At 40.2% G+C, this 22,208-nt stretch overlaps 1 long non-coding RNA gene across 1 annotated transcript in view; it reads right to left on the bottom strand.

The window, feature by feature from the left end:
• Positions 1–3,121: 3,121 nt before the first annotated feature.
• The window catches only part of LOC143592963 (uncharacterized), a 120,391-nt gene continuing 101,304 nt past the window's right edge, over positions 3,122–22,208 (bottom strand). The window contains exon 2 of the long non-coding RNA XR_013146075.1: positions 3,122–4,592. This is a non-coding gene — a long non-coding RNA (uncharacterized LOC143592963). The remainder of the gene's footprint in view (positions 4,593–22,208) is intronic.

Here is a 22,208-nt window from a genome sequence, read left to right as displayed (position 1 = left end):
CAGTTCACCAACTCCTTGATCCGCGGCCAGTTTGTCTTTCACATGCTTTATACTTATTCTTGAACTTGTCGGGAATTGAGATTTGAACAAATCTGTAGTAACATCTTCCCCCAATCTTGGTCTATTCTTGCCTAAAACAGGAATCTTACCCATTGGTATCCCCAACACTTCATGTACTTTTTGTGGTGTTATCTTAATAACACCGCTCCCAATGTTCAATTCATTTAAACGGTTATTGTAGTTCATGAGCAACCAATATCCCAAAGTTGTTGGAGTTTGGGTTACTTGAAGTCTTAACATTGACCCGAAACCTATTTCTTCTACACAAGTTCTTTGGGCAATGGTCATTTCCTTCACTGCATCAACAATATGAATAGGTGCACACCTATTCATCAACCTTTTGTCTACAAATTCAACAAAAGGTTGTCCCCTCTCGGCTGGCTTCTTTTCTTTAACGGCTCTCCTTTTCGGACGCTGAAAGTCCGGGCCGGAGGTGCTGGGTTCCACCTGTTTCCGCTTTGACAACAACCTGTCGCTTTTTGTGTCAAGGTCTGAATCAGAATCTGCTTCCACAACATGTTTTGTTTTCCCCACCGGAGCAACTTTTTTAGTCTTCCTTTTATCAGTCTTGTTTTTCTTTAACGACTCTCTTTTTCGGACGCTGAAAGTCCGGGCCAAAGTTGCTGGGTTCCACCTGTTTCCGCTTTGACAACAACTTGTCGATTTTTGTGTCAAGGTCTGACTCAGAGTCTGCTTCCACCGGAGCAACTTTTTTAGTCTTCCTTTTATCAGTCTTGGTTTTTTCAACAACTGAATCACATACATACAATAAAACACGAGGGGTAGGGGATAACAACACGAATCACAAGGAAACAGAAAACTCTTATAAAACATCACAGTGATAAATTCTCATACCAAAGCCATAACACACTAATCATACGCATATAACATGCTTTAATATTATACATAGATTTAAAAAAACAAGGATATGTATTACAACAACTACAACACGCTTATCAAACGTATTATTACATAAGAAGATTCAAACAAATGCTTACATTTTAAGATTAAGTAAACCTAAAACGCTAAAAAAAATCATAAAGTAACACCTGTTCCATCTTCATTCTGAGACCTATTGTGCTTTTGCTTCGTCCTTGGTTCCGTTCCAGAAGTAGATGAGTTAGGGTTCTTCATTTTGGTTCCGTTCCAGAAGTAGATGAGTTAGGGTTCTGACCTATCGTGCTTGTACTTGTGCTTATGCTTCACTGTAGAAACGAATCGTCGACGGTTCCAGAAGTAGATGAGTTACGTGGATAGTTATTTGTCCCTTTTAAAAGAAGGCGCGTGCTTTTAAATTTTAATCGTACTGTAGTTATTTGACCCTTTTAAAAGAAGGCGCGTGCAAAATATATATATAAATATATAATATTAGTGGGTGGTGGTGGGTTCAGGTGGTCATGATGGTGGTGGACGGTGGCGGAGGTGCTGGGGTTCGTGGTGGCAGATGTGTGGTGGTGGGTGGTGGTGGTGGGCAGTGGATGGTGGTGGGTTCAGGTGGTCATGATGGTGGTGGACGGTGGCGGAGATGCGGTGGTTCGTGGTGGCGGGTGGTGGTGGTGACGGAGGTCGGTGGTGGTGGTGGTGGTGGTGGATGGGTATAAGAAAATTTGTATATATTTATATATAATATTAGTGGGTGGTGGTGGTGTGGTGGGTGGTTGTGGAGTGTGGTTAGTGGTTGGCGCTGGGGGTCGTTGTGGAGAATGTGGGCGGTGGTGTGTAGTATGATTGCGGATATGTAATACATGAGACAATGACGGTGCTATCCCGAATGATGACCATGATGATTGGCCCAATTATGACGAGACGATGCTAATATAACTACCTGGGTTGGTGGTGGTTATCATATTGATGCTGCTAACCTATATATACGGTTTGCTTACGCCAACCCATACGATGGCGACTGTACCTCGTACAACGAGCATGACGTCTATGATGATGATCACACAAATATATGATGAGGACCAATTATATGTACCCATATGACAATACGCCACACAGGCGCGCACACACACACACACGTATATGTTGATGATAATGGTGACACCAATGTTTAATGACATGTAACCCGTATGATCGACGACAACCATGATAACGTATACGATGGTCATCCTAATGGTAGCATGTACGACTGATGATGTCGTTTGATGACGACAACAATTCATAAGATGGTGCCGACAGTGATCGCTAATATTGGGCGTTTTGTTTATGATAACCCATACGATGCTGACTACATCCCGTACATGGCAATCGGATGATGATGGTGATGCTGATGATGATGATGATGTTGGAGATGTGTGACGATGACGACGACACTGATAGCGAGATATATGGTTGATCTCGTATGATCAACGCCGATTACGATAGCCTATACAATGACCACGTTGATTACCCGCACGTCTGATGATGATGCCGTTTCATGGTGATGGTGATCGATGATTATGATGATGATAACCACTATAATACATGATAACGATGATAACTTTATGATGTTGATCATCATCATAACACATATGGTGATGATGATAACCTAGAAGATGATAATGATACAAAGTTGTAAATCTTATCCAGAAAATCTTACTAACGGTTAAGATAATACTTAAATAATGGATAAAATTTTAAATTTATTTAAAAAATACGATTTAATAAACGAACTCCTCTTTTAGCAAAATTTAATACCGGAGTGTTAGTAAAAAACTAAAAGTAAATGTTTTTATACTATTTTTAAAAAGTTATAAAACAAAAAACCAAAATATATAAATAATTAAATGTGTAGAAATAAATAAAACCAAAATTCAAAACTCTTTTAACTTCAAAATCCTAAATCGACTTTTACTTCGCTTTACTGTAATTCGTATACATCGCTTTACTGTAAGAACATAAAAATGTCACGTCTCAATAATGGAGTTAAGTTCCTGGTAGATATCGACAGCGATTCCATGAGTAGGATGGTATGTTAATATTTTTATCTGGTTAATATTTTTTATGAAACATTTTACAATTTTGCAACAAATACATTCTAAGAGCATTTTTTGTGTTACTTATAGCTCATTCCTAAAGCTGTTCAACGAATGTTTGCTGACATGAAATCGATTACCGGCTGTTGTTTGATTTACGATCAATGTGGTAGAACGTTTTCTGTTGTTATAATCAAAGTACTTGATGACTTTTATTTTGGAACCGGTTGGACTGAATTAATCAGAGAATGTTGTATAGAAGCTGGAACATATGTTGTTTTTGAGATTAAACCAAGATCTATGTTGAATATGTTTACTTTCAAAAGAAACGTAAATGATCAATCCGGTACTATGATATGTATTCCAGTCAGAAACCGACACGTCCATTACCTGGTAAGTTTTAATTTCTGTTTTTAATGATTGTTTCCAAATTCAAATGTCCTTTAATTAACATGTTTAATAGGATGTCCCTGAGTGGTACGTGATTCAAGAATTTGGTGACATTTACATGAATTCGCTTTTCGAGCTTATTGCTCCAGATATATATATGTTTAAAGTTTCATGTCTTAGGGATGGAATGGGTTGTAGGCTAGAGGATGGATGGAATGAGGTTTTTAAGCAAACCAACTTGAAAGGTGGCTCGTTTGTTGTGTTTGAAATCATATCAGATAAGACATTTCATATTAATGTCTTTCATGAAGATGGCATAGAATTTATCCTTCCTGGTCCAAATCAGTTGTTTCTCAACTATCAATTAAACAATCAAGGTAGTTCCTCCCAAAACCCAATTCCTCTTGATGAGCAAGATGATGACTCTAAAATCGTCTTCCACATGAACGTCACCAAGAAATTGGTAAATTGAATTTTTAAATTTCTTTTTTATTTACAAGTATATTTGAAATTTGCTTTTCACAGCGTCTTCCGCGTCACATTGCCACCAAGATTGATGCCTATGATGGAATGCCAATCACTTTGGTCAATCCAGAAGGTCGTAAAAGAAAAATGAGACTTCATGGTGAACTGTCGGACCTGAAATTCAGATATCGGTTACCAAAATGGAAAAAATTCAAGGTGGAAAGTAAAATCAAGATTGGTGATAAGTGCAGATTTGAATATGACTTCAATGAAGCTACTTTGTTAGTTTCAAAATTTGATTAGTGATTTGGTGATGTTTGGAACATTTGGGAAATATTTTGTGATGTGTTTGGTGAATTTTGGAACATTTGAGATTTGGTTGGTTATTTGTATATGTATGGTTGTTTTGATACATTTTTTAGTTTATTGTGTTGAATGTTGGTTGTTTAATTAGCTTTTAAATGCTTTAATTAGCTTTTAAATGCTTTAATTTTATAGTTTCTTGTATCATCTATTTTGTTATTCACTCTTATTTTTGTTTCATGGAATGTATTGTAATGGTGCCTTTTGTATGAAAACTTTTAATGAATGGTAATTATGGTTAAATCTAAAAATAAAACTAAAAACACTTTGTTAAATAACACTATTACGCTTGTCACGCGCTAATGTACATAAACATATATAAATATCCTAATATGCAATACACGCTTATCCAACCATCTTCTGGCAAAGTGCCTATTTTCAGCCACAGGTTCTCTGCTTTAGAAACTATGCCAATAATTAATTAAAAGGGAGGAAAAACTAAAAAAGCTCCAAAATATGAGCTCCGAATATTTAAAAACTCCAAATTACATTTAACACTCCAAAAATCAAGTTACACTCCAAATTATTAAAAATTTTCCACTCCACAAATTAGCCAAATTATTAAAAAAAGAATCGAAGAAGAACACTACTCCGATGAGGAAGCCAATTACGACAACGACACTCAATCAGACAACACTGAAGGCTACTCCAGCGAGGAAGCCAATGACGATGACGGTCAACCAGAAGATGATATAGGGACGATGGTTATCGAACCCCTCAACAGTTCGGAGACTATCGAACCCCTCAACAGTTTTGCTACTACGAAAAAACCTACAAGGGGGTTGACGAGGTTACCTAAGCTACGTACCCAATATGCAAACTCTGGTGGTGTCAAATTGGCAGTGGAGTTTGATAATCTGGGTAGGTCCACTGGCCAAAACAGATCAAAGTTTGCAAGTTTTTTAGGGGATGTTGTAAGGGAAATAGTTGGCTTGAGACATTTAAGTTGGAGGAGGTCACAAAGGAGCTTAGAGATAAACTGTGGGAACAGATAACAGTTATTCTTTATTTCTATTTGTGCATTTTATATTTTGAGATGTAATTTACCTTTAGTGTATTATATTATGCAGAAATATTTTGAGATTGAGGCGTGTCACAGGCCTTCTGTGATGAATCGGCTCAGACACCTTCTTCGGGATTTCAGAAGAAAAATGTATGCCAAATACATTATGCCGAACATCGGTAAACCTCTGAAGCTGAAGGCGATACCCAAGGGAAACGGGACGATGATCAGGCAAGAAGACTGGGATCGCTTCGTTGAGTACACACAATCAGAGAAGTTTCAGGTATAAATCCTCTACTCTGCAAACGTAGATTGATCGACTATATATGGTTTATGTTTTTGTTTAAACATAATGAAATGATTATAATGTGTGGTGGTAGAAAAAATCGGCTTCATCAAAGGGAGCTCGAGCAAAGAATGTTTTTGATCATCACATGGGACGAGGGGGTTATACCTACCTTCGAGAGAAAATGGTAATCACCGTCAGCTGCTTTCTCTCTAGTTCAATGATTTGTTGGTAACGCATGACCATCAGCTGCTTTCTGTTGAATATTTTACAAGGTCAAAAAGAAGGAAACTGGACCGGATGAGATCCCCGGCCGTGCATTAATGTGGATGAAAGGAAGGGAGGACAAGATGGTGCATACAATAATGCTGTTGTCGAAGGCGTGGCAACCAAATTAGTATGTTTTAGTATTAAACTTTTTAAATCATGTTAAAGTCAATTCATTGCCTTATATTGGTGTCAAAAAAACTTGAATCTATATAACTTGCCTCAACACTTTATGCGGATACATAAGCGTGTTACCAGTGTATTAGAATATTTGTTTTCTTGCAGGTTGAGGCGGATGAGCAGATTGCCTCCGGAGCCCTGGCAATTCAACCGTGCACAGATGCCGTCACCTTAGTGCTTGGCAAAGAGAAAGGTGGGTTTTTAAAAGGGATTGGGTACGGATTGACAACAGGTAAATATTGGGGTGTGAGTCGGGTAAAAGGCTCGTTTAAGCAACGGATTGCCCAACTTGAGCATGAGGCTATGCAGAGAGATGTAGTGGTGAACAGGTTGACGTCTCTACTTGAATCCACGACTGCTATGCTAGCAAGCCGTGAGAAGGAACAGTCAGCTACATATTAATTAATGTAGGCAATTCAAGTAAGTGACGTATGCTATATATTAATTAATGCATTCGACATACATAATTGGCACTGTTTTTGTCACAATTCGTAGGTAAATCCTGTTCCCAACCAGGTTGGTTCTAACCAAAGTACTAGTGCTGTGGCGCAAAATAAAATGCCAGGACCAGTAAGTATCTGACAGTTTCTTTGTTTTTTACAACTTTCCATGTGATTTTTCATTTTCTATAACCTAATAAATTGATTTGTAGACCAGTTCTGTGCAACAATAATCCGCTTCTCAGGTAACAATTTGACAGTTTGATTGATTTGTTTTAATAATTAACTTTCCATGTGAGTGTGCTGATTTTGAATAAGTTAATTGTAGCCCAAGTCTGCAGATATAATAGTTGTCGAAACGGAACCCGCTCCCCATATCGCAACATCAGTAAGTACTTTCCATGTGAGTGTGCTGACAATTTCGGTACTTTTTATAATTCGTTTTCAATGTGAGTGTGCTCATTTTCTATTACCGAAATGCAGGCCAAGTCTGTGGAAAAAAGTGTTGACCAAATGGTACCCGCTGCCCATATCGCGACATCAGTAAGTATTTGACAATTTCAGTACTTTTTATAATTCGTTTCCAATGTGAATGCTTATTTTCTATTTACCGAATTGTAGGCCAAGTCTGTGGAAAAAAGTGTCAATCCCCATAGCGCGACATCAGTAAGTATTTGGCGGTTTCAGTTTTTATATTGTATAACCTAATAAGTATAAACAATTCCAATTTCTGTTATATTACCAATGAAGCCTGTAGAGAACAATGTTGACCAAACATCAACACAACTACACCACACTCGGATAGTAACGGCTCGAAAAAACCATCAGTAAGTATTTGGCTATTTCAGTTTTTCCTTTAATTGTTGATTGATTCATTGAATGGTTTTTAGGTAAAACGGAGAAGCCGTAAAAGAAAAGTTGATGTATCTACGGATGAAGCTTCCCTACTTGCTGAAATAAAGGTATGTGCTGCGCGAAACATTGTTAATTTCCCACCATCATGGGTATGTACTTATTTATTGACTTCAACTAAGCCATCTTAATTTCACATGATGGTTTATAGGAGTATGACTATTGTTTGTGTGTGCATGACAAGCGTAACAAGGTGGCAAATGGTAAAGTTCTTTGGTCACCGGTTCCACAACAGTTGCATGGAAGAGCAATCCCGGAGGGTTGCTATAAAGTTACTATTGTTGGAGCCATAAAGGAACAAGCAATTATTCCATGTGACGCATGTGAAATTACGACTGTTGGCGACGCAATTGGTGCTTTCGTTGCTTGGCCAGAACACCTAATCGTATGCGACGAGGAGGTTTGTTCCCTTTTAACTTAACCGAACAAATATCTATGTTCTTTTTGATTTAGTTTAAAAAATGAACACTTGTGTTCGTTTATGTTCGTTTGTTTATAATCTAAACTAACGTAATTGAACAAAGATAAACGAACAAAAACGAACTTCCCGCCGAAAGGTTCACGAATAGTTAAACGAACGTTCGGTATGTATGTATGCATACTATTTTGTTCTATTCGATTACAAAATACGACCAATTATACATATTTGTTTTTCATATTCTGTTGTTCCAGCTACCACCACTCCCGTCCTCAAAAGAACCAGACAGAGCTGGCAAGAAGGCAAAGGCAAAGTACACAACGATAGACCGGGTCACCAAACAGAAGACAAGGAGCAGTGCCAAGAAAACCAACGCCTTAGCTAGTATATAGGTAGTCGTTATTTCTGTATTTTGTAAGATATTTTGCATATACATTTGCAGTGAATATTATTGTTAATATAATAATTTTGTTTTGTTGCTTATAGCTGCTTTGTATTACTGCACAAAAAATAAAAATAATTATATATTGCCTAATTACACACAATTTGGCCACATAGAACACATTAAATAGGTATGGCCAAAAGTAAGACAATAGCCACACCTGAAATTACAAAAATTAGAGTCTATAAATGACCATTAGCCACAACATAAACATTTTTGTGTGACGAAAAGTTTGACAATAGCCACACTTTATATTAAAAAAACATTATGTGTGACAATCGGTAAAGACAATGGCCACACCACAAACTACAAAAGATTGTTTGAGTGGTAACTTCACAGTTTTAGCCACATTGACAACAACCTCCAGTGTCTATATGATATTATTAGCCACACAATACAACTATGTGTGGCGAAAAGTTTGACAATAGCCACACTTTAAATTACGAAAAGCATTATGTGTGACAAACGGTAAGACAATGGCCACAACACAAACTACAAAAGAGTGTTTGAGTGGCAACTTCACATTTTTAGCCACATTGACAACAACCTCCAGTGGCTAAAAATGATATTAGTAGCCACACAGTACCTCACTATGTGTGACGAAAAGTTTGACAATAGCCACACTTTAAATTACTAGAAGCATTATGTGTGACAAACAGTAAGACAATGGCCACACCACAAACTACAAAATAGTTTTTGACTAGCAAGTTCACATTTTTAGCCACATTGAGAACACCCTCCAGTGTCTATATGATATTTTTAGCCACACAATACCTCACTATGTGTGACGAATGGTTTGACAATAGCCACACTTTAAATTAGGAAAAGCATTATGTGTGACAAAAGGTAAGAAAATGGCCACACCACAAACTACAAAAGAGTTTTTGACTAGCAAGTTCACATTTTTAGCCACATTTACAATAATCCCCAGTGTCTATAAGATATGATTAGCCACTTAGAATTTCAATATGTGTGACGAAAAGTTTTACAATAGCCACACTTTATATTAGGAAAAACATTTTGTGTGACAAACGTGTAAGACAATGGCCACACAATAATCTACAAAGGAGATTTTGAGTGGCAAGTAAACATCTTTAGCCACTTTGAATGTAATAACTTGTGTCTATATCATATAATTAGCCACACTATTATTAAATTTAAGTGGTCATTTCTTTGCTATATTCACACGGTATAGATCACAATGTAAGCTTAACACAAACCTATTGGCCACATTAATATAAAATTCATGTGGCTGAAACATAAATTCACGTGGCTATAAAGATGAAATGGTCACTCATTGGACATTGATATGTGGCAATTTTCTACCATTTAGCCACACTTATCGGGGAGTGTAGGTTCCTTGACGTGGATCGTATACGGGAAATCTCTAACAACGCAGGTGCGGAATCCCTGCGTATATAGATACGAGCGTAGATATTGTATAGATTGAATACACGAACAATGAACACGAGCTATAAGGTAAACACGTTATATTGAATAACCAAACCCGTGACAGTAGGTCACTGTTACAGAGAACAAAACGAAACAAAACGTAACACCAAAACCCTAACCCGTTCTCTGCTGAAACGTTCTATTTAAACACGACAACTTCGCCACTGGCGAAGTTGTCAGTAACCTCGCTAGATCAGCAAGTTCGCCATAGCGAACTTGCTGATAACTTCGCTAGTTTACAAAACAAACCATAAACTATATTACAGACTCGATAACAAATACTAGACTATGAACTACTGACAAACATGTACCAACAGACTCCCCCTTGGCAGTAGCTTCATATCTTGATCTCTGAGTCTTGTAATCTTGCACTTTCACGCGTGCGCCCCTTCTCTCACACAAACCGACACAACTCCTTGATATTTCCTCGCTTGATCCTTCCAAGCAGGAATGTAGAAGATCTTCTTGTTGTTCAGCACTTCCAGATCAGCCTGCGATAGATTAACAAGATGCATCGGGTCATAAACCCGAAGTACTTCTTGTTCGTCCTCATCTTCCATAACCGCCTCAGCTGTCTCGCAATCCACATACCACCATTTCAGATCTTTCAGTACATTTTGAGGCATAGTTTTCATGGGTACCTCCTTGATACATCGGACTGGTTTGTACTTCATCACCATCCACGGTTTACCATCTGCTCTCATACCTCTTTCTGTATCCTTCACTAATTTTCCCTTTTGTGGCTTTAGCAACTCGAACTTCTTTTCTTTTACTCCTTCTTTCCACATTATCTTCTCAATCATTCTAGCCATATTGTCGTTGCTTCTGTTTATCAGGCCCAACCTGGCCAAGTCCTTTACTTCGCATTCAGGCAATGTGTTGAACGATCTCAACATTCTCTTGAAATATTGAACGCCATCATAACGCTTCACCACAAACAACTTGAGCTGTTCATCATAAATCCAACAAATAATCCCCTTTTTCGCCTCTGCATACCCTTTAATGTTGTAGCTCTTTCTGAACATGGTTGGAACAGCAGGCTTCTTGGTCTTGACAAACCAATGAGCATATTCTTCCTTCCATCTAGGCTGCTCTTCCCACACCATCTCATCTACCACATTCTTATCCCCAAAATCTGCTCTTTCAACAGCTGGAATCTCATGTTCCACTGCATCATCCACGATCTCTCCTTCTTCCAACACATTTACCACATCAATCTTTTCTCCAATCCTTTCTATCTCCTCCACGGGCAACACGTCATCATCATTCACACAGTCATCATCCTCCTCCTCATCTAAGTCCTTCAAAGCATCGATGACATCTTCAACATCAGCATCGTCATCAACATCCACAACATCATCACCCGCTGCATCAGTTGACTCCCCCTCAGTTGTGGAAGCCCCAAGAGCCTGAGAGGTTCTTGGCAGCTCACCACCTGCACCCGAAGGTGCATTGGGATCATCGTCATGATCTTGTCGTCTCTTTGTTCTCAACTCATCGCCCCTGCAAGTCGTCTCCCCCTGAGATGCCAAGAATTCCTTGAAGGCATCGATAACTCGTCCGTGTTCTACCAGGAGGGCGGCTTGGATTTGATTGGCTTCCACTAGGCGTTCAATGGTCTTCGATTGTTCAGTAACAATACGCTCCAGCGAAGCAATCCGTTCAGAGTCTGAAGCAGGCGATGGAGTTGGTGGAACCTCAGTAGCAGAAGTGACCGCAGGTGGTACCCTAGGTAACCCTGCAGTTGTTGTAATTGTTGATTCGACGAAGCGTGCAACTACCACCGGGGGATCAACCAGTTGGGGTGGTAGCGACACAACTACTGGTGCCGACGCCTCGACCGCAGTAACCTGTGCAGTAGTAGGCAATAGAGACATACCTGACAAGGCAGGCGGAGCAAATCGTACGTACCTTGAAGTCTCCCCCGCTCCAGTGGCCATACCTTGTCGTTCTCGACGTGAGCGTCTCAGCACAACTTGGACTGCCTCTTCCTCATCTTCATCATTTTCATCCTCATCCACAGCCCTCGGCCGCTTACCCGTTGTCCTCTCCCGAGTCACCAACAACCGTCTGGCCTCAGCAAATGTTTCATCCAGCTCGGTTTCAGCTACCGAAGTAGCCGCTGAGGTAGTACCCAAATACTGATTACCCGAGAGATCCATATCGAACAGACCGTGTCCACTGAAAGCAGCATCCAGATCAATGTTTTCAGCAGTAGACACAGCCTGCGATGAAGTAGCTGGCACAGCAGCAGAAGTGACAACAGGCGCAGCAGATACAGCATGAGGTGCTGCCGCCTGATGTTGTTGTGGATCCCTGAACTCATCCCCGCCTGCATGGACATACTCTGGGTTAATTAGATACCCGAAAAGAGGAGTATGCCTGGGACGACGCTCAGGGTTGCTCCGAGCGCTTGACGTCCTGCACTGAGCGAAGATACGCTTAGTGACACACTCAACGTATCGGATTGGGCGTCGTTGCGGTAGAGACGGAGCAATGTGATTGATAATCATCTGCAAGAAGCGCGGATACATAGTGAATCGCTCGCGCGCCGCAGCCCGTATTTGGCGATCAATCTCATAGAATATCATCTGACTAAATGAGTATCTGCGATTATAAGTCAGCGCAAGCATAGCCGATTGCATCGTCGCCCCCATTCCGTCTGTCCCCGCCTTCCTGCCGGACATGCAAACAATCAACACATGCATCAAGAACCGCCATTGGTCCAGCAGAAAGCCTTTCCTCCTTTGTGAGTCCCCCAGTGGACCCGAATAGCCCATTCTCAAATATGCTCCATCACGGAAAGGAGCTGTGAATTCCGTAGGGTCATCTCTGGTTTCTGCACCGAATTGCAGAGCCAACCGTATATCCTCAGAAGAGAATTGTATGTTTTGGCCATTTACGGTTGCTCTAATCACCGAAGGCTCAGCCCTGCAATCAAGGTAAGCTGTCTCCCAGAAGTCCTCAATGTTTGGTAGGGAGATGGGCAATGTTGTCGTTATAGCATGAAATATCCTTGATCGCTGGAGAAATGTGATAATCTCCCTGAAATCATCTAAGCCTCGTGCATCCGGATCTAAGGTGATATATTGGTTGTGGGATGGAAAGAATTGTCGTCGTTGGTCATCACCGTCATTACCACCAGTTCCTCCAACAGCAGCCATATCTGCACAAAACAAATCAAGTTAGAAGCGTTTAAAACCGAAATCACAAGCTCGCGGTTTACCAAGTGCGAAGTTGTGAGGTAACCAGTACAGGCGATGTTAAGGATGAGGCGAAGTTGGAGACAACTTCGCTTCGTCCTTAAGTTCGTCTGAAAACTGATAAGGCATTGGAAATAGGCGAAGTTAAATTCTTGGCGAAGTTACGGTTAACATCGCCACTGGCGAACTTAAGCCGAGGGCGAAGTTGGGGACAACTTCGCCATTGGCGAACTTCAGCCACTGGTGAAGTTGATGATAACTTCGCCAAAACCTTAACTTCGCCAGAACCAGAACCAGCGACTGTTGAGATTCAATCGATTTTGTCCGATGGTTTTCGGACAAAATCGATGATTTATAAGTGAAGAACAACATATTTCAAAGGATTTGAGACGTAAGGCTCGTCCATGAGCACGTAACAAAGGGTCGGAAAAACTTGGTTTTGAAAAACCGACGATCCGAGGTCTCGAACCGGGTAAACTATTACGAACGAGAGAGGTAAGACGCAAGAGATAACACATACCACAAGAATAATAGTAACAAGAAACACAAGATCGAAAAGACGATTGAATATAAAGATCGCCGAAGGATTTGAGGTTATATGTTCGCCGGAAGATTTATGAAAGAGCTACAGTGTTTCAGAACATATATAGGGCGGAGTTGTGTCTGGCGAAGTTACGATTAACTTCGCCATGGCGAAGTTAAGCACAACTTCGCCAAATTCAACAACTTCGCCAAATTCAACAACTTCGCCAGTACCTTCAAAATCAGCCCTTTAAGTTTGAAAAATCTGTCATTTAACCTTGAAAACTTCCAAAAAGAGTTATAACTAAAATGATTATGTCCAAGTAACCAATAATAATAAAATAATAAAAATAAAATAACTACGTAACAGAAAATACTTATATAATTTTAACGAAATAAGGGATCAAATTTCAGTCTAGTCAGGGACCACTACGTTTTTGAAAAGATCCGAAAAGGAATCATACTAGCTATGTGACTGTCACTTGGATCCGTGTTTGGCTGTATTATGACATAGAGAGACAGGTTGTAAGCATGTAATAACTTAAATGGTTATCATTGTTTCTGTGATACGGATTAAGGTTCGGTTAAGCTCAAAAATTTAAGATGGCAACAACTCAGAGGTAATGATGACTTCTATCTATTCTCAAAGCGTATTTGGCTATACCCACGTCACCCCGAATTGACTTCGACCCATAGTGTCTGATTAACTTGTAGATACTTGTTGTCTGCTTCCCGTTTTCTTCTTACTCCAAACTTGAGAAATCTTGAGAAGTCTCGGTTCTCGTCTTGATTGTCACTATTTCTCATAAGTACAAAAATGATACATGAATAAAATTTATTTATTTTTTTTTTTTTTTTTTTTTTTTTTTTTTTTTTTTTTTTTTTTTTTTGAATCAACATCAGTATTTACATCGGAGTACTAAACTACTGCAAGTCCCGAATCTGGATCACTGCAGTGTCTTGAGATGCTTTCTTTACGGGAATCAGAACACTCACGGGCTCGTGTATGACTGGGTAGTCGCCTTTCTGCCTATCATTCGAAAAGATATGTATGAAGCCATGCAAAACTCTTAAGGAGTTTCCACATAAATTCGAGTAAATTTAAGTTAGTATCACATACACTTTTACGCACCATTAAAATCACCATGACATACAATGACTGTTCTAAAGCCTTTTAAGCCTAATAACTTCACTAGCTAAGCACACACAATCAGTATATCTATCATTTTCCAAGGTTGGATCAATTTTCTGTTAAACATAGCAAAGAACTTCTTACGAAGTAATAGACTTGAGAAGTAATTTCATTTCCCAAAAAAAATTTTGACTTCAATTGCCCCAATCATGTCAAAGTCATCAGGTAAACGGCTATCCTGAAGATCCTTGGATCAACTGGACCGACCACATACAAGTATGTGTCCTTCTTACTAAGAATGACCGACTAATTTTCAGCAACTGAAAGAAAACATGTCAAGACTGCCCCAGTTACTTTCAGTCTTCCGGTTAATGGCTATCCTCATCTCCTAAATCGAAAACAAGGACCAAAACATATCCGAGGAGATGTCCATCAAACTGAGATAACCGACTAATTTTAAGCAATAAAGACATTTTTTTTTTTTTTTTTTTTTTTTTTTTTTTTTTTTTTTTTTTTTTTTTTTTTTTTTTTTTTTAAGGTAAACAAGGTTACTCGGGATTGACCATCCCGTTAAGCTCAATCAGGTTAAGAAATCTTGATTTATCAAAAGCTTTTGTGAACAAGTCAGCAAGATTTTCAAGAGTATCAACTTTTTCGATCTTTATGAGTCTCTTCTCAGCACAATCCCGTATGAAGTGATGACGAATGTCAATATGCTTTGTTTTACTATGCTTCACAGGATTGTTAATGACTGAGATTGCGGCAGTGTTATCAATTAAAATGGGAGAGAGTAGAAAATTCAAACCGTAGTCGCGCAATTGTTGCTGAATCCATAAAACCTGGGAGCAGCAGTTGGATGCTGCCATGTATTCAGCTTCACATGTTGAAATTGCAACCGATGTTTGTTTCTTGCACTGCCATGAAACTAATCTTCCTCCAAGAAATTGGCAGCCTCCCGTTATTGACTTCCGACTCTGATTACAACCACCATAGTCAGAATCCGAGTATGCTATCAGTTCAAAGTCTCCACCTTTCGGGTACCACAACCCTAGTTTCGGCTTGCCTTTGAGGTACCGCAAGATCCTCTTCACACCTTTCATGTGAGATTCCTTTGGGTTTGCCTGGAAACGAGCACAAAGACAAACAGCAAACATAATATCAGGTCTAGAAGCAGTTAAATACATCAAAGAACCTATTATCGCCCGATATTGAGTAGGGTCCACATCCGCGTCACCGTCTGAGTCAGTTCCCAGTTTGTGATTGACGCAGATTGGTGTGTCAAATGGAGAACTGTCCCCCATCTTGAATCTTTCCAGCACATCATGAACATATTTCGTTTGATGAATGAACATACCATCCTTCCTTTGATCCACCTGCAAACCTAAAAAGAAAGTTAGTTCACCCATTGCACTCATCTCGAATCGTTTCTTCATGACGTCCTCAAAATCCTGACACATGGATACTCTTGTGGCTGCAAAAATTATGTCATCCACGTAGACTTGAACCAGCAGGAAGTCACATCCATCTCTCTTTACAAAAAGCGTGCTGTCTATCAACCCCCTCTCGAAACCATTTTCCAGCAAGTAATCAGATAAAGTTGAATACCAGGCCCGAGGAGCCTGATGTAACCCATATAATGCCTTGCTCAACCTGTATACGTGATCAGGAAAGTCCGGATCTGGAAAACCCGGAGGTTGCTCAACATACACAACCTCATCAACTTTCCCGTTAAGGAACGCACTCTTAACATCCAACTGAAAAACCTTCATCTTCTTAAAAGCAGCAAATGCCAAAAACAGTCGAATTGCTTCTAACCGGGCAACAGGAGCGAAAACTTCATTGTAATCAATACCCTCTTGTTGATTGAAACCTTTAACCACCAGCCTCGCCTTATTACGCACGACTATTCCCTTATCATCTCTCTTGCATTTGAACACCCATTTTGTGCCTATAGCATGCACATGCTTTGGTTTTTCAACCAAAGTCCACACTTCCATCTTCTTGAACTGAGCCAACTCTTCCTGCATGGCATCGACCCACGAGCTGTCCTTTAAAGCCATTTGATAATTTTTTGGTTCAATTTGGCTTATAAAGCAGGAGTACAAACATTCATTCAGTATACCTGTGTCTCTTATGCTGGTATAGACACAGGTGTTCTCGGTCAAACTACTTCTGGTTTGTACACCGGAGGACACATCACCTATAACATTCTCCAGTGGGTGATTCTTGTGAATTCTCGTGGTCGGTACAGCACCGACATGCAGATTGTCTTCTAAGTTTGAAGAGAGCTCATCTATGGTTGTTTCAGGCTGAGAGTGAAACGGATTAATGAATTCGTCTTCAGTTGAGGCCGCAGGGGTATTGAAAGGGTTTGATGTGGAAGGTTGAGATGTTTCAGTCATCTGATGGTGCAGTAAATTCTCTTCCTCATCAAAAATCATCTTCGTCGCAGTAGTTTCTTCCACTTCAGAAATCTCCAGATCAGGCACGTTAAACGACTTAAAAAGTTTAACATAATCAAAGAGCTCCGCCGGTCCATTGCTTGGTTTTGGCGGTTGGTAACTAGTAATGTCAGTGTTACATACCACCTCCACCTTGCAAGTGGAAGTATTGAAGATCCGTCTGTTGGGGGTCCCAACAACGTAACCAACGAGGATTCCCTCATCAGCTACTTCCCCAAATTTCGAGTTAGGCTTCAAAATCGAACAAGGAGACCCAAATGGCTCAAGACCGCACAAGTTGGGCTTCCTTCCTTGCATAAGCTCATAACACGTTTTTCCAAGCTTCTTAACCGTTAACACCCGATTCAGAACATAGCAGGCTGTAGCCACCGCTTCAGCCCAGAACATCACAGGAAGTTTTGAGTCAGCCAGCATAGTTCTGGCTCCTTCTATCAACGTTCGGTTCTTCCTTTCAGCCACTCCATTCTGTTGTGGAGTATACGGAGCGCTGAATTGATGCTCAATGCCCTTCTGAAGACAGAAGATTTCCATTTCAAAATTTTTGAACTCCGTCCCATTGTCACTTCTGATGTACTTAACTGATTTGCTCATGATATTCTCAACTTTTGTAATTAGATTCTTTACCATCTGAGCAGTCTCATCTTTAGTTTTCAGAAAGTATACCCACGAGTATCGCGAGTAATCATCAGTTATCACCAAGCAGTAGGAAGTACCGCCAAGACTTTGTACATTCACTGGACCGAAGAGATCCATATGAAGTAACTCTAGAGTACCACCTATTGAATTAATCTTCTTGGTGAGATGGCTTTTCTTATGTTGTTTTCCTTTCTTGCATGCAATACATTTATCTTCAAAGTTGAAATTTTTTAAAGGAACACCAATCACAAGCCCATTTCTGACAAGGTAGTTCATCTTCCGAAGATGAATATGTCCCATCCTCCTGTGCCACAGCTCCGATTCAGATTCGCTAGCTTTTGTCAGTAAACATGATTCTCCAGTTAACATTACAGTTGACCTCATATCCATCACATAAGTGTTTGTCTCACGTGGAGCTTTCATCACAATCCATTCTTCTGGTATTTGAAAACCAGGCTTTAACACAATCGCTTCATCTTTCGTGAAATGGACAGTATAATCTTTATCACAAATCTGCGACACGCTTAGCAGATTGTGCTTTAACTCCTCCACAAAATTCACATTCTCTAGTGTCATCCTCCCATTTGACACTGTTCCTCTTCCAGTTATTCGTCCTCCACTTTCACCAGCAAAACTAACTCTAGCTCCCTGAACAGGTTTTAAATCTTGCAACAAGTGTTTGTTGCCAGTCATGTGCCGGGAACAGCCGCTATCTACAATCCAAAGATTGTTGGCAGCCCTGTTCAACTGTTCCTGCACAATAAAACAATGAGTTAGAATCTTGGGACCCAAGACCAGTTGGTCTTGGATCGATACATCCCGTACCCTGGCTTTCTTAAGTTAGCGTCAGGATAATTTCTGTACGTCCTGTTAGGGAATCTCCCTGCAGATTGAGTGTAATGCCTTCCAAACCTTTGAGAATAGAAAGTGTTATTTCTTGTGGTTTGGTTGTAAAAATGAGGTTGGTTTTTATGAAAACTTGAATTCGTTACATTTTGGCAATTTTTAAAGTTTTCATTTTTAGCTGGAATAAAATGACGCTTATTCTCATTTTTATTTGGCTTCACATCTCTAAATCTCGGTTTCAAAGGACAATCTGCAACAAGATGTCCTAACCTGTTACATCTAAAGCAACATCTATTCTCCATTTTCTTGTCAAATGTTGGTTTGGATGTAGAGGTAGTATTACCAGCCGTTCGTCTCACATAAGGTGGGACGTACGGATTGAGTGGAGAACTCTTTTTAGAAACTTTATCATTATCTCCACTGGTGGGTAATTCTACCTTTTCTTTTGTCTGACCAGATTCGGACAACATATCCGAATCTGATGAGACTGGACTTGATACAGAAATATTCACACTAGAAACAGGCGAACTTGTTTCGCCACAGCTAACACTTGGTTTGACACTAGTAATTCTAATTGGGGTTGACTGAGCAATCTCAAAATCAACAGATTTGTGAACACTTGGATTATAAGTGTAATTATGGTTAAAGGGTGGTGGAACCTCGTGGTATCCGATTCCTGCCCTCTTTGCAGAGGTACTTGGATCACTCACAAGGTGATCAAGGATAGCCGAGGAGTTTCTGAACTGCTCAAGTTTGCGGTTCAGTTCCACCACCTTTACCTGGTGGTCAGCAATCTGTTTATCTCTATCAGCAATCAATTTTGTCTTTTCTTCCAAAACCTCATAACTAAGATCAATAATTTCTATTTTCTCAGCAAGTTTAGTTTTAAGACTTTTAATGTCTTTTTCACAAGCCTTTATCTTAACTTTATAACTGTTTTCTCTTGCTTTAATGAAATGGTGATCTTCTTTAACAGTTTTAAACTCAGCATCTAATTTGACATACTGATCAGTTATATTGGTTAGTTGCTCAGTCAAATTTTCACAATTAGCACAAATAATTTTGGGACATACCTTGGATCTACCATCCTGATCGTTCGCCATGAAAGCAGTTTCTTCTTCATTTGCTTTCTTCTCTCCATCAACCTTCTCAACTTCTACAGCTTCAGTCTCAGCCATGTGTGCTTGTTCACCCAAACCACTTGAGTGTTGGTTCCAGTTGTATTCTCCTGCCTCTCTAGTTAACATGGCATTGATCTCGCGGTTAATTCCAGAGTGTTGGTTAGGCCTAACTTGTCCCCGTTCAACTCTCTCATTCCTACATTCCCTAGCAAAGTGCCCGAACTGTTGACAATTGTAGCACCTTACTTTTGATTTGTCAAATCCAGGCCTACCACCAACAAACTTTCTTCCTGTTTTGTTCATAAAACGTTTTACCCGTCTCACGATCATTGCCATTTGCCATTGCAAATCCATTTCTTCCAAATCGTCAGCATCAATCTGGTCATAATCCTCATCAAGAACGGCAGGGTCCATAATCTTCCCCTGGATATAATTCTCGTATGAAGCAATAAATGAAGCGTAGACTGCAAACTGCTCTTCAGCAGATTTTACACTCATAGGCATCTTGGTGTAATTATTGCTTGTGGGACCAGCTGAATAATCACTTGTAGAGGATTGAGGCTTTGAAGCACTAGATCCTCCAGCAACAAAACATACGTCCCCATTTGAGTTCACAGAAACATTTCCTTCATGTGCAGAGTCAGAACCTGACTCCCCCTTCGAATAAAATGCAGCAGATTCAGGCCTTGAACTTGAGCCTGAGTTAACTTTAGCACCATACATACCAGGGTCTTGTATCTGGTCTGTGGGTGTCTCCTTTCGAACCATATTTAGCTCATACGTTCTGAGCTTGTTCACTGCAGTTTCTAAGTCACAGTTAGGAAAGTCTTTGTCTTCCCTCATTAACACGGTATACATTTCCCACTTCGGTGGGAGAGCATCTAGAAGCTTTTCAACGATCTCCTCCTCTCGATAGGCAATTGAATAGTTGCTAAGCTCTGTCATTAAGTGATAGTATCGGGTGATAATATCATCTAAGGATTCATTCTTCAAATATTTGAAGACGGAGAATTGGGTTTTTAAAAGTTTAATTTTTGAGGCACGTATACCCACGTTCCCCTCGAATCTGTTTTCCAGAGCATCCCAGAGCTCTCTTGCAGAAGTGTACTTTCGGAATGTATGAAGAACTTCTTGAGGTAGTGCCATAGTAATAGCAGCATGTGCCTTACTCTCAGCCTCATACATTTTCTTCTCCTCGTCATCCATCTTACTGTACTTCTTCACCACATCACGTCCTTCGTATTGCATGGTTGGGGGTACATATCCATCCTGCATGCACACCCACATCTTGGCGTCCTGATATTTGATATACTGGATGAATCTGTCCTTCCATGCCACGAAGTCCGTTCCCTTCATCAACCTCGGGGCCTTAGTGGCTGACCCCGCCTCTACCTCCATCTTGACTAAATCTGAGATGTTAATCGCGGACATCCTTGCGAAAACCTGAAAAACCTGAAAAACAAAAAAAATATTAAAACAGCTCAGATGGCGAAGTTAAGAATAACTTCGCTGGAAGTTAACTTCGCTGAACAAGAACTTCGCTGGATCTTAAATTCGCTTGGCTTGGCGAAGTTAAAAATAACTTCGCTTAAAATGGGCGAACTTAGGATGTAAGCGAAGTTGGGTGGTAAGCGAAGTTGGGTGGTAAGCGAAGTTACGGATAACTTCGCTGTGGCGAACTTATGAGGTAAGCGAAGTTGTGGTTAACTTCGCTAATCCTTATATCTTCGCCGAAACCCTAATCTCCAGTGACGGCAACTTCGCCTGAATTCAGCAACTTCGCCCGATGAACGGTAACTTCGCCCGATGAACACGAAGAACAGTTCAGATCTGAAACTCGGATTTTAACGAGAATTTTGAAGGTTTAAAGGCTTAAACACACTGGTAGGTAGCTTGAATGATTAAACACACCAAAAACTCGTCCCGGTAACACCCGAAATGAGACGAAATCTACACCCGCGTGAAATCCCGAACCTCACAATCGAGCCGATGGCTCTGATACCAATTGTAGGTTCCTTGACGTGGATCGTATACGGGAAATCTCTAACAACGCAGGTGCGGAATCCCTGCGTATATAGATACGAGCGTAGATATTGTATAGATTGAATACACGAACAATGAACACGAGCTATAAGGTAAACACGTTATATTGAATAACCAAACCCGTGACAGTAGGTCACTGTTACAGAGAACAAAACGAAACAAAACGTAACACCAAAACCCTAACCCGTTCTCTGCTGAAACGTTCTATTTAAACACGACAACTTCGCCACTGGCGAAGTTGTCAGTAACCTCGCTAGATCAGCAAGTTCGCCATAGCGAACTTGCTGATAACTTCGCTAGTTTACAAAACAAACCATAAACTATATTACAGACTCGATAACAAATACTAGACTATGAACTACTGACAAACATGTACCAACAGGGAGGCTTCTTGATGGCCAGCAACTAATGTCTGTACCCTTTAGCCACACTTATTACCACATAAGGCCACTAAAAACTGTGTGTGGTCATATCATACCCACGGTGTCGCGACCTTTGGCCACATATGACCTGAACCAAATGTGTGTGGCTAAAGGCCTACGGCCACACTTTTTTCGTGTGGCCGAAGGTCAATATTCACGTAGTGTTGTTGGATTTCTCCTAAACCA

This window comes from Bidens hawaiensis, unplaced genomic scaffold, assembly GCF_021521415.1.
Source record: "Bidens hawaiensis isolate Kalapana, Puna unplaced genomic scaffold, B.hawaiensis_p1.1 tig00000001_1, whole genome shotgun sequence".
Taxonomy (NCBI): Eukaryota; Viridiplantae; Streptophyta; class Magnoliopsida; order Asterales; family Asteraceae; genus Bidens; species Bidens hawaiensis.
Note: the sequence above shows the minus strand (reverse complement) of the source record. Positions and strands in the feature narration are given on the sequence as shown.